This window comes from Ursus maritimus, unplaced genomic scaffold (genome assembly GCF_017311325.1).
Source record: "Ursus maritimus isolate PB19 unplaced genomic scaffold, ASM1731132v1 scaffold_7, whole genome shotgun sequence".
NCBI classification, from domain to species: domain Eukaryota; kingdom Metazoa; phylum Chordata; class Mammalia; order Carnivora; family Ursidae; genus Ursus; species Ursus maritimus.
Window position 1 is genome coordinate 65243397 of NW_024426885.1, and position 12849 is coordinate 65256245.

General features: G+C 38.5%; 1 pseudogene; it reads left to right on the forward strand.

The window, feature by feature from the left end:
• The first annotated feature begins 394 nt into the window (after positions 1-394).
• The window catches only part of LOC103667983, a 21524-nt pseudogene continuing 9069 nt past the window's right edge, over positions 395-12849 (forward strand).

Genomic DNA, 12849 nt, shown 5'->3' on the forward strand with positions numbered 1-12849 from the left:
GACATAAGTTTTCAACTCCTTTGGGTAAATATGATTAATGGTTTGTATGGTTAAGAGTATGTTTAGTTTTATAAGAAACTGTCAGGGACGCCTGGGTGGCTCAGTCGTTAAGCGTCTGCCTTCGGCCCAGGGTGTGATCCCAGAGTTCTGGGATCGAGCCCCACATCGGGCTCCTCCGCTGGGAGCCTGCTTCTTCCTCTCCCACTCCCCCTGTTTGTGTTCCCTCTCTCGCTGGCTGTCTCTCTCTGTTGAATGAATAAATAAAATCTTAGAAAGAAAGAAAGAAAGAAAGAAAGAAAGAAAGAAAGAAAGAAAGAAAGAAAGAAAGAAAGAAAGAAAGAAACTGTCAAATTGTCTTCCAAAGTGGCTGTACCATTTTGCATTCCCACCAGCAATGAATGGGAGTTCCTGCTGTCCCACATCCTCGCCAGCATTTCGTGTTGTCCACGTTCTGGATTTTGGCCGCTCTAATAGGTATGTGGTGGTATCTTATTGTTGCTTTAATTTGCATTTCCTTGCTGACATAGGATGAGGAGCACCTTTTCATGTGCTTCTTTGCCATCTGCAAACCTTCTCTGGCCCATTTGTTATCTTTTTTATTGAGCACAAGAGGCCATTCTGATGTAGCAGATCCGTAGCCCCATCTTCGAGAAATAGTGCTATAGCAACCACAGAACTCGCATCTGGGGTGAACTAAAGTCTTCTCAATGAGTTGAAGTCAGATCTGGGATCTATGAGAGGGGAATCCATACCATTCAGCTTCAAGTTCAACTTCAAAAGAGCCCTGAAATTCAGCTCCTGTTCATAGGAGAGCTCCTGTTCACAGAAGAAAGAGGTTCCTCCACAAATATTCATATTTTGGTCCTTTTGAGCTTGAGGCTATCTATATCATTTTTAAATAACTATAATGGAATTGCAATAAAGGTCATTGCTAGTCACCCAGAGTTATTCTCAGATGGAAAGATGGATTTAGAGCACAAAATAACTGGCTGCCCAGTTGATGACAAGAATGTTTTATCTAGGGACGCCTGGGTGGCTCAGTCAATTAAGCATCTGCCTTCAGCTCAGGCCATGATCCCAGGGTCCTGGAATCAAGCCCCATGTTGGTCTCTCTGCTCAGCGGGGAGCCTGCTTCTCCCTCTCCCTCTGCCTGCCGCTCCACCTGCTTGTGCTCTCTCTCTCTCTCTGTCAAATAAAATCTTAAAAAAAAAAAAGAACGTTTTATCTACTTCAATTTATATGGTGACATTTTTCTTCTCAGAGAACAAGATGAGATAGATATCCTTTAAATAATAATTCATATCATTTTATACAATTCTATGTATTGTATATACCATGTATTATATAGTTTATTTATACAATACATAAGTATTATCACTTCACTGATTTGTCAATTATCTTTATTTCTTGTAGTCTATTTAGCCATTAGTTGTCTTTTGCCATTTATTTTTCATTTACTTCTTTTGTTATTTTTAGGTGTGATTCAGGTAAAGTAGAAGTGCAGATACATGTGCAACATTCATACATTTTTCTTGTGCCATTATTTATAATTCTTTTCATCAGCTCTGCAATATTTTTCAAATCCATCAATATTCAGTTTCATTTGCAATTTAAAAAGTTTAAATTACTTAAGAAATGTCTAAATTTATATTTTATTCCAGAAAGTACAACATCATCTTTGTTACATACCAGATGGGTGAGAACTTGGGCACTGCATTTTCACAAAATTATGTCCTATTGTAAGATGTATCTCCTGCTATGTAGTGCTTACTATGTAAGGCACTATTCTAAATGCAGTATAAACATAACTAATTTGATCTTCAAACAAGACTATAAGGGAAGTGCTATTCCCACTGTGCATGTTGACTCTCAAAATTACTGTCAAAGTTAGACTTCTGACCCTAATTGAAATTCGTCATGAATCACAATTTCCCTGTCCTACCTAGAGTCTAAGAAAACCTGAACGGTCTGTGGCTTCCTCGGTGCTCTCAGAAGAGAGTTTTCCCTACCTATTGTACTGCTCCAGGTCAGTCCCTGCAACTGCAAGGTGTCTTGAATAGTTCCTGCAGGAACTGGGGTTCTTGCTTGCGCCCTGCCCTTCTTGACTTGTTTCCCAGCCTTTGCATAACAAACCCTCTCTTTTGTTTGTCTACCCCAGCCTCTGCCTGCCTCCTGAGGCATTACTTGCTTCTACTTGTCTGAGCAATGCCTGTTGTCTGCATTCCCTCTGAACACTGCACATTTTGCCTTCATCCCATCCTTAATTGGGCCACCGGATTGGATATCCTAGAGACTATTGTCTTCTTGATCTACTTCAGAGTTCAGTAGGTACTTTAATTGCTGAAAATAACCCCACAACTGGGTCAGTTTCTTCTGACCCAGTTCTGACTTTCTACTTCCATTTGTTGGGTTTGGGTGCTTAACATATGTAATACAGAAATCTACCGAAGCTTTGACACTTATGTGTCAAAAGTAGACATTCCTCTGATTTAGAAATGATAAAGCCTCTGAGAAACTAGGTTTCAGTGACGTGACTGAAAGCATAAATCTGTCATGTTATACAGGGAAGGGCATGTAACAGAATCCTTCCCCTACCCCTCCTGCTTCACAGTTGTCTCCTACTTCTTTACATCTGGTCTACTCTTTCAGTTTATGTAAAGAACCCCCTATTTAGAGGATGTAAGAGTTTTGTTCCCCCAGATAATAGTTCTATACTTCGAGTTGGGCAAGTAAACACATCTATACAACCATCCTAAATTTACTTTCCCTCAAATTTGCTTTTCCTCCTAAGTCTGGCATTCTCATTTTAAGGAAGAAGTGTGAGAGCTTAGCTTTAAAGAATTCTGCCTCATATTCAAGACCCTATATCATTATTGGAGTTAGTTCACCGGTGACTACACTTAGTACTCCTGAATTCCATAGTATTTATAACCAGCTAGTTTTGTCTCAGAAATCACTGAATCAACCGCCTTAAAGTGTAAATTTTTGTTTTTGCTTTTGTGTCAGATAGGATACCCTTATAAAAATCCCTAGAAAGGTATAAAATGTTTAATGAGGGATCTTATTGACCCAAATATACACTAACTTGAAAAGTTTTCAGTTTTAAATCCACTTTCATTCATCTTTTATTCAACACTTAATGAGTGCTAAGTATATGCCAGGCACAGTTCTAGGCATGACAGAGAACAAAACAAAGATTTCTGCCCTCATGGAATTTACATCCTAAATGACAATAAACACTAAACATACTGAGTAAATTATATACTTGGAAGATGTTAAGGTCTACAGAATAAAGAGTGGAGAAGAAGAGACCAGAGTATAGTGAGGCAGATGTAGCTTGCCATTTTAAAGAGTGTTCAGAATGGGCTTCATTAAAAAGATGATACTTGAAGAAAGACTTGAACGAAGTTATGGAGAGAAGCATGTCCCAGAAATGGACATATGGTCTGGGTCCGGTGGGTGAGAAGTGGATGGAATGAGACGAGTTAGGGATAGAATAGGTCAGATATGGGGGACAGGGATGAATCCAGAACAGCCCTATTAGCTTTGGTTCCAAAATGAGAGACAGACTTTTACTACTTTGAGTAGGGATTTATTCTTCTGTATATTCCCAGTAAGATTTTACTTTTTAATATTTATAAAAACCTGAAACATATTTTTATCAACTATATTGATATATAAGCTATATGAGTCAATGAATTTTGATAAATTACACCTGTGAACTCACCACCACATGCAAGTTACAGAACATTTCCATCATCCCTATGAGTTTCCCTATAATGCTTTGCAGTCCATCCCTCTCTTCACTGCCAGCCCCAGGCAGCTTCCAGTCTGCCTTGTGTCACTATAAATTCGTTTGCATTTTCTAGAATTTTTGTACAAATGGAATCATACAGTATATATTATTTTATGTCTGGTTTAACATGATGATTTTCTTTTTTAAAAAAAGATTTTATTTATTTAGAGAGATAGAGAGCATGAGCAGAAGGGGCAGAGGGAGAAGGAGAGAGAGAATCTCAAGCAGACTCCACACTGAGTGCAGAGCCCAAAGCAGGGCTTGATCTCACAACCCTGAGATCATGACTTGAGCCAAAACCAAGAGTCAGATGCTCAACTGACTGAGTCACCCAGGTACCCCAACATGATGCTTTTCAAATTCAACCATGCTAATGTATATGTAAATATTTCTCATTCTTTTTTATTGCTGTGCGTTCCAATGTATAAATATACCTTATTGACTTCCAGGGAAGATGGTGGAATAGGATGACCCTAGACTCACCTTACCCACAGATAAAACTAGAGGACACTCACAGCAGTATAAATAACTCAGAAAATGACCAGAAGACCGGCAGAATAAACTCCACAACTAAATGCAGAGAAGAGGCTACACTGAAAAGGGTAGGAAGGGCAGAGACATGGATGGTCAGGAGCTAAATGGACTCACAGTGCTGTCTGTGGTGGATGGGGGAAGGGGGGAGAACCACAGGCATGGAAGTGAGTTCTTACAACCAGTGAGACTTAAAATGTGAAATTAAAAAAAAAAAAATCAGCTCGTTCAGCTCTCGGAGAGCAAGGAGGGTGAGAGGAAACTGAGTCCCCACCCTTCAAGAGACAGTACAACAAACAGTCCCCTAGAGATACAGCATAGAAGCAGTGATTTGAAAAGTGCCCGGGGCATAGGGGCGGGAAAGTTATTTACTTATCTCAGAGAGTGTCTGGAGGCACAGAAATCACTGAGGAAGCCCTCTAGGAATAAAGGACCTGACAGGTGCCATTTCCCTCCCCCTCTTCCCTACTTAACTTCTTAACACTGCCACCCTGCCCTTGTCAACTAGCCTTAGTCCATTGTGGCAGGGCCCCTTCCCCAGAGGAACCAGGAGTGCAAAGATTACTGGCACCACTACCCCACCACTCTGCTGCCTGCACTGTGCTTCTGTGGAGGCTGATGGACACTTCAGTGCCAGCGCTGCCGGGTCCCTCCCATGGCCCACAAAGCTTGCTGGTGTCAACACCCCATCCACAACACCACCCCTGCACTGTGCTTCAGGGGAACCACCCTCTCCAATATGCTCTTGGCCAGAGCCCATACAGGGCAGTGCTGCAGGTCTGGCAGTGTGCAAGCAGCGCCTATGGTGGCCAGCACCACTCCAAATGATTCTTGCCCCAGAGAGAGGGAAAGATAATCACACACACCCGTCATATAGAGGCCTCAGCAGTGGGCTGGAGGCAGACAACTGGTCTATCTGTAGGCCCCACCCACCAATGAAATCTACTCAGGGTACAGCACAGGGAAAATGCCCTGCAGTTTGGTGTTACTGCATCTTGGGCAAACACCTGGTATGACTCAACTCAAGCCCAAGAAGTCCCCAGACTGGCCCCACCACAGGGAAACCATTACAGATGACCACACTGAAAGAAAAAGCAGCTTAGCCACAATAGCAGGGCACATGCAACACACACAGAAAAACTTCCTGAAGTACCAGGTTCTGAGGAACATGAAATACTACACAGCAGGGCACTACAGGACCTCATCTTCATAAGGCCACTACTTTCTAGTGTAGGGGACATAGCTGACTGTCCTAACACACAGAAACAGACACAGAATGTTAGACAAAATGAGGAGACAGAGGAGCATGTCCCAGATGAAAGAACAGGACAAGACCACAGCAAAAGACCTAAGCAAACAGATTAAGTAATATGCCTGACAGAGAATTTTAAGTAATGATTGTAAAGATCTCACTGGACTTGAGAAAAGAGTGGAGGATATCAGTGAGACCCTTAAAGAGAGAGAGAGAAAAAAAAACAGAGTTGAAGACACAATAAATGAAATTAAAAATACAATTGATGGAATACACAGATGGCTATAGGAAGCAGAGGAACGAATTAGTGATCTGAAAGACAGGCTAATGTAAATTAATCAAGCTGAGCAAATGGGAGAAGAAAGAATTATGCAAAATGAGAATAGACTTAGGGAACTCAGTGACTCCATCAAGTGTATAATTTCTTATTATAGGGATCCCAGAAAAAGAGCAGAGAGAAAAGGGGGCAAAAAATGTATTTGAAGACATGATAGCTGAAAAATTCCATAATCTGGGAAGGAAACAGATACCAAGATCCAGGAGGCACAGAGATCCCAAAAAAAACTGACCCAAGGAGGTCCACACCAAGACATATAGTAATTAAAATGGCAAAAAGTAGTGATAAAGAAAAAAATTTTAAAGCAATAAAAGAAAGGAGTCACATACCAGGGAAACCCCATAAGGCTATCATTTTTTAATTTATTTTAATTTATTATTATTTTTCAGCAGAAACTTTGTAAGCCAGAAGAGGGTGGCATGATATATTCAATGTGCTGGAAGGGAAGAATCTGCAGCCGAGAATACTCTATCCAGTAAGGCTGTCATTCAGAATAGAAGGAGAGGTAAAGGGGTTGTCAGACAAACAAAAACTAAAGTAGTTCATGGCCACTAAACCAGACCCACAAGAAATGCTAAAGGCGGCTCTATGAGTGGAAAGGAAAGACCACAAATGACAGTATGAAAAATAAGTGTATCTGTAAAAATCAGTCAAAAGATTCACAAAACAAAAGGATGTAAAATATGACAACATATACCTAAAACATGGGGTGAAGAGGAGTAAAGAATGGCTCAAATTTAAGTAATCATCAACTTAATATAGACTGAGATATGCACATGTTATATATAAAAACCTAATGATAACCACAAATCAAAAACCAGTGATAGATATGCAAAGAATAAAGAGAAAGGAATCCAAGTATATCGCTAAAGGAAACCAGCAAACCATGAAAGAGTGCAAGAAAGGATCAGAGAAAAACTACAGAAACAACTACAGAACAAGTAACTAAACGGCAATAAATACATACCTATCATTAATTACTTTGAATGTCAGTGCGCTAAATGTTCCAATCAAAAGACATAAGGTGAAAGAATAGATAAAAACAAAACAAAAAAACCCCAAGACCCATCTATATGCTGCCTACAAGATACTCATTTCAGACTAAAAGACACCTGCAGATTGAAAGTGAGAGGACAGACATTTATCATGAAAATGAATGTCAAAAGAAAGCCAAGATAGGAAATATTTTATTGGATGAAATAGACTTTTTTAAAAAAGACTGTAATGAGACAAAGAAAGACACCATATAATAATAAAGGGGACAATCCGACAAGAAGCTATAACAACTGTAAATATTTATGCACCCAACATAGGAGCTCCCAAATATATGAAACAGTTAATAACAAACATAAAGGAAGTAATTGATAGCAATACAATAATAGTAGGGACTTTAACATCCCACTACATCAATGGACAGATTATCCAAACAGAAAATCAACAAGGGAACAGTGGCTTTGAAACACAATGGACAAGATGGATTTAACAGATAGAGTCAGAAAATTTCATCCTAACACAGCAGAATACACATTCTTTTCAAGTGCACATGGAACAGTTCTCCATAACACATCACATATTAGGCCGCAAAACAAGCCTCAACAAATTCAGAGATCAAAGTCATGCCATGCATCTTTTCTGACCACAACCCTATGAAATTAGAAATCAACCCCAAGAAAAAAATCTGGAAAGTCCACAAATACATGGCGTTTAAATAACATACTACTAGTAATGACTGAGTCAACTAAGAAACCAAAAACTACATGGAAACAAACAAAAATGAAAACACAATGGTCCAAAACCTTTGGGACAGGAAAAGCAGTCCTAAAAGAGAAGTTTATAGCAAAACAGGCCTAGCTCAAGAAGCAAGAAAAAATCTCAATCTTACTTTACACCTAAAAGAGTTAGAGAAAGAAAAACAAACAAAACCCAAAACCAGGAGAAGGGAGGAAATAATAAAGATTGCAGCAGAAATAAATGATATAGAAACAGAGTAGATCACATCAATGAAACCGGGACCTGGTTCTTTGAAAAGATCAACAAAATTGATAAACCTCTAGCAGGACACATTAAAAAGAGAGAGAGAGAGGACGCAAACACACAAAATTGCTAATGAAAGTGGAGAAATAACAACCAACAGCACAGAAATCTAAACAATTGTAATAGACCCAAATGCCAACAAACTGACAACCTGGAAGAAACGGATAAATTCCTAGAAATATATAACCTACCAAAACCAAAGCAGAAAAAAAATGGAATATTTCAACAAATTGATTACTAGCAAGGAAATTGAATCAGTAATCAAAAAACTCCCAACAGGGGCGCCTGGGTGGCACAGCGGTTAAGCGCCTGCCTTCGGCTCAGGGCGTGATCCCGGCGTTATGGGATCGAGCCCCACATCAGGCTCCTCCGCTGGGAGCCTGCTTCTTCCTCTCCCACTCCCCGGGCTTGTGTTCCCTCTCTCGCTGGCTGTCTCTATCTCTGTCGAATAAATAAATAAAATCTTTAAAAAAAAAAAAAAAAACTCCCAACAAACCAAAGTCCAGGGCCAGACAGCTTCATAGGGGAATTCTACCAAACATCTAAAGAATAGAAACCTATTCTTCTCAAACTATTCCAAAAATAGAAAAGGAAGGAAAACTTCCAAATCCATTCTATCAGGCCAGCATCACCCTGATATTCAAACTAGATAAAGATACCACAAAAAAGGAGAACTAAGGGCCCATATCTCTGATGAACATAGATGCAAAAATCCTCAACAAAATACTAGCAAACCAAATCCAACAATACATTTTAAAAAATCATTCGCCACAATGAAGTGGGATTCACTCCCAACATGCAAGTGTGGCTCAATATTTGCAAATCAATCAACATAATACATCACGTCCATAAGAGAAAGGATAAAAACCATATGATCATTTCAATAGACACAGAAAAAGCATTTGACAAAGTACAACATTCATTCATGATTAAAAAAAACCCTCAACAAAGTGGGTTTAGAGGAACATATCTTAACATAACAAAGGCCATATATGAAAAACCCACAGCTAACATAATACTTAACGGGGAAAAAACTGAGAGCTTTCTCTCTAAGGTTAGGAACAAAACAAGGATGTCTACTCTCACCACGTTATTCAAATAGTACTGGAAGTCCTAGCCAAAACGATCAGACAAGAGAAAGGAATAAAAATCATCCAAATTGGTAGGGAAGAAGTAAAATTTCACTCTTTGCCGATGGTATGATACTATATACAGAAAACCAAAAAGACTCTACCAAAACAAAACTGCTAGAACTAATAAATGAATTCGGTAAAGTCACAGGATACAAAATCAACATACAGAAATCTGTTGATTTCTTTTTTTTTTTTTTTTAAAGATTTTATTTATTTATTTAACAGAGACAGAGAGACAGCCAGCGAGAGAGGGAACACAGCAAGGGGGAGTGGGAGAGGAAGAAGCAGGCTCCCAGCGGAGGAGCCGATGTGGGACTCGATCCCGGCACGCCGGGATCACGCCCTGAGCGGAAGGCAGACGCTTTAACGACTGCGCTACCCAGGCGCCCCAGAAATCTGTTGATTTCTATACACAAATAATGAAACAACAGAAAGAGAAATTTAAAAAACAATCTCATTTATAATTGCACCAAAAATAACAAAGTACCCAGGAATATTCTTCACCAAAGAGATGAAAGACTTATACTCTGAAAACTAAAACATCTGAAAGAAATTGAAGACACAAAGAAATAGAAAGACATCCCACGCTCATGGATTGGAAGAACAAACAATGTTAAAATGTCTATGCTAACCAAAGCAATCTACACATTTAATGCAATCCCTATCAAAATACCAACAGCATTTTTCACAGAACTAGAACAATCCTAAAATTTGTATGGAACCATGAAAGACCCTGAATAGCCAAAGCCATTTTGGAAAAGAAAAGCAAAGCTGGAAATGTCACAATTCCAGACTTCAAGCTATATTACAAAGCCGTGGGGGACAAAACACTATGGTACTAGCACAAAAATAGACATATAGATGAATGGAACAGAACAGAAAACTCAGAAATGAATCCACAATTATATGGTCAATTAAACTTTGACAAAGGAGGAAAGAATATGCAATGGGAAAAAGATAGTCTTTTCAACAAATGTTGTTGGGAAAACTGGAAAGCTACATGCAAAAGAATGAAACTGGGCCACTTTCTTACATCATACACAAAAATAAATTTAAATTGGATTAAAGACATAAATGTGAGACCTGAAACCATAAAAATCCTTGAAGATAGCACAGGCAGTAAGGTCACTAACATCAGCCTTAGCAACATTTTTCTAGATATATCTCCTGAGACAAGGGAAACAAAACCAAAAATAAACTAGATAGATGAATGGATGAAGAGGTGGTACATAGTGGGATATTATTCAGCCATAAAAGAATGAAATCTTGGATCTTTATCCATTCATCTATCGATGGGCACTTGGGCCATAATTTCTTGGCTATTATACATAATGCTGCAATAAACATAGGGGTACACGTATCCCCTTTGAATTAGTGTTTTTGTGTTCTTTGGCTAAATACCCAGTAGTGCAATTGCTGGGTCATAGGGTAGTTCTACTTTTAACTTTTTGAGGAATCTTGATACTGTTTTCCACTGCGACTACACCAGTTCACATTCTCACCAACATGCACCAACATGCACAAGGGTTCCCTTTTCTCCACATCCTCTCCAACTCCACATCTTATATATATATGCATATATATCCATATCCATACAATGTAATATTATTCATCCATTAAAAAGTATGAAATCTTGCTATTGGCAACATGGATGGAGCTAGAGAGTATAATGCTAAGTAAAATAAGTGAGTCAGAGAAAAATACTATATGATTTCACTCATATGTGGAATTTAAGAAGCAAAACAAATGAGCAAAGAAAAAAAAAGAGACAAATCCAGAAACAGACTTTTAACTACAGAGAACAAACTAATGGTTACCAGAGGGGAGGTGGGTGGGGGGATGGGTGAAATAGGTGATGGGGATTAGGGAGTGCACTTGACATGATAAGCACGAGGTGTTGTATGGAATTGTTGTATCACTATTTTGTACACCTGAAACTAATACAACACTGTATGTTAACTATACTGGAATTAAAATAAAAACTTAATAAATAAAAAAAATTTTTAATTAAAAATAAGTGATTTGGCTTTTAAGATTCACCAACATAGAATAACTGCAAAGATGCCAAATAAGCAAAGTCCTCCTATACCCATCAGATTATCTGTTCAGTGTTCGTTTTATCAAAATAAATCATGTAGCTCAAAAATATATATATGTCATATTCAGTTTATTCTTAATATATTAATGTTGCATTTATTAATTGTGTTCTAATAGTAATTATAACAATCCCACAATCCAGATTTAAGTACTTAAAGTCTGTGGACACAGGAAATTTAAAAGCTCAATCCAAATTTATATCCATATGTTTGCTCCATTCAATTATGATAGGGTAACAAATAAAAGACATTTAAAGATGAGAATATATTACATTAATAGGATAAAATTCTACGGAGGGTGTGGAATGGAAAGGAATAATCGGAAATTTCCCAGTGATAATGAAGTTATAATGTTACACTATGGTTTTTAACCCCCATTATATACATTTAAAGAAATGATGTGACTTTTATATTTTTAAATCAGTATTTATGATATGCTAGAAAATTAATACTCTACAACTCTTTAAAATTATAAAATTCCATATATCAATTTTAAAACGTGAATGTGACAGTTAAAAAATAAATGTAAAAAGTTTGTGTTCCTCTTCTCTCAGATCCCATTCCGGGAAGTTGCTCTTTAATTGGCGTGGGGTGTGCAGACATCAGGGTTTTTAAAGTTCCCCAGGTTATTCTAGTGTGTAGCCAAAGTTGACAATAGCTGTAGTCTAAAAACAGTGGTCTCTCTCAATAGGGTAACACTGGACAAGGAGCAGGAAAAATGAAAGCTGCATTGTTTACCACTTGCCTGAGAGTGTTAGTTGTCTGGCAAGTAATGATTTGCAAGGTTTAGAAAAGTTTCAGATCAATAGTCTTTACAGAACTTGAGCACAAAAATGTTAACCGGTAACTATAGCTGATAACTATGGTGTTTTGCAATGGTGAAATGCTATTATTTGCAAGGCATTATGCCAACTATTGTAAGTAAATGACATTATCTCCCCTGTAGGTAATTCCAGGTCTGGAACACTAAACCTCGGCAGGTATGGTGATAAGAAAAACCCCAGATGGTAGCAATTCAATTATACATTAACTGACCATTGCCCCCAGGCTCATCTATTAGCCTTCTTTCACAGCAGTATTTCTTCTTGCCTACTGTCTCAAATCTCAAGTCTGCAATTTAACTGTTTTCTACTTCCCTATTCTCCTCTATTCTTGTTTTCTGCCTTAGCTATTTCTTCTTCTCTCTCTTATTTCTTGTTATGATTTATAATATAGGGTTAAAAGATGGGACTAGCACTTGGCCTCGAAGGCCAAATTCCACAATTCATTAGCCATGTGATCTAGTAAAATAATGTAAAATGAGAGCCATCATTACCTTGTGCAGTGGGCTGAATGGTAGAGACTCCAGAAGAGAATGCTCACATCCGAATCCCTAGGATCTGTGAAGATCACCTTACATGGTAATAGATGTGATTAAGGATCTTGAGAGGAGAACCTTATCTCAGGTTATCTGAGTGGGCCTTAAATGCACTCACACGTGCGCCTGTGAGGGAAAGGCAGAGGGAGTTCTGAGACACATACACAGAAGAAAAGGTGATAAGAAGACACAGCAGAGAGAGAGAGAGAGAGAGTACCACCACAAGCCAAACAATGCCAACAGCTACCAGAAGCTGGAAAAAGCAAAGAACAGATTCTCCCCTTCAGCCTTTGGAGGAATTACAGCCCTGCTG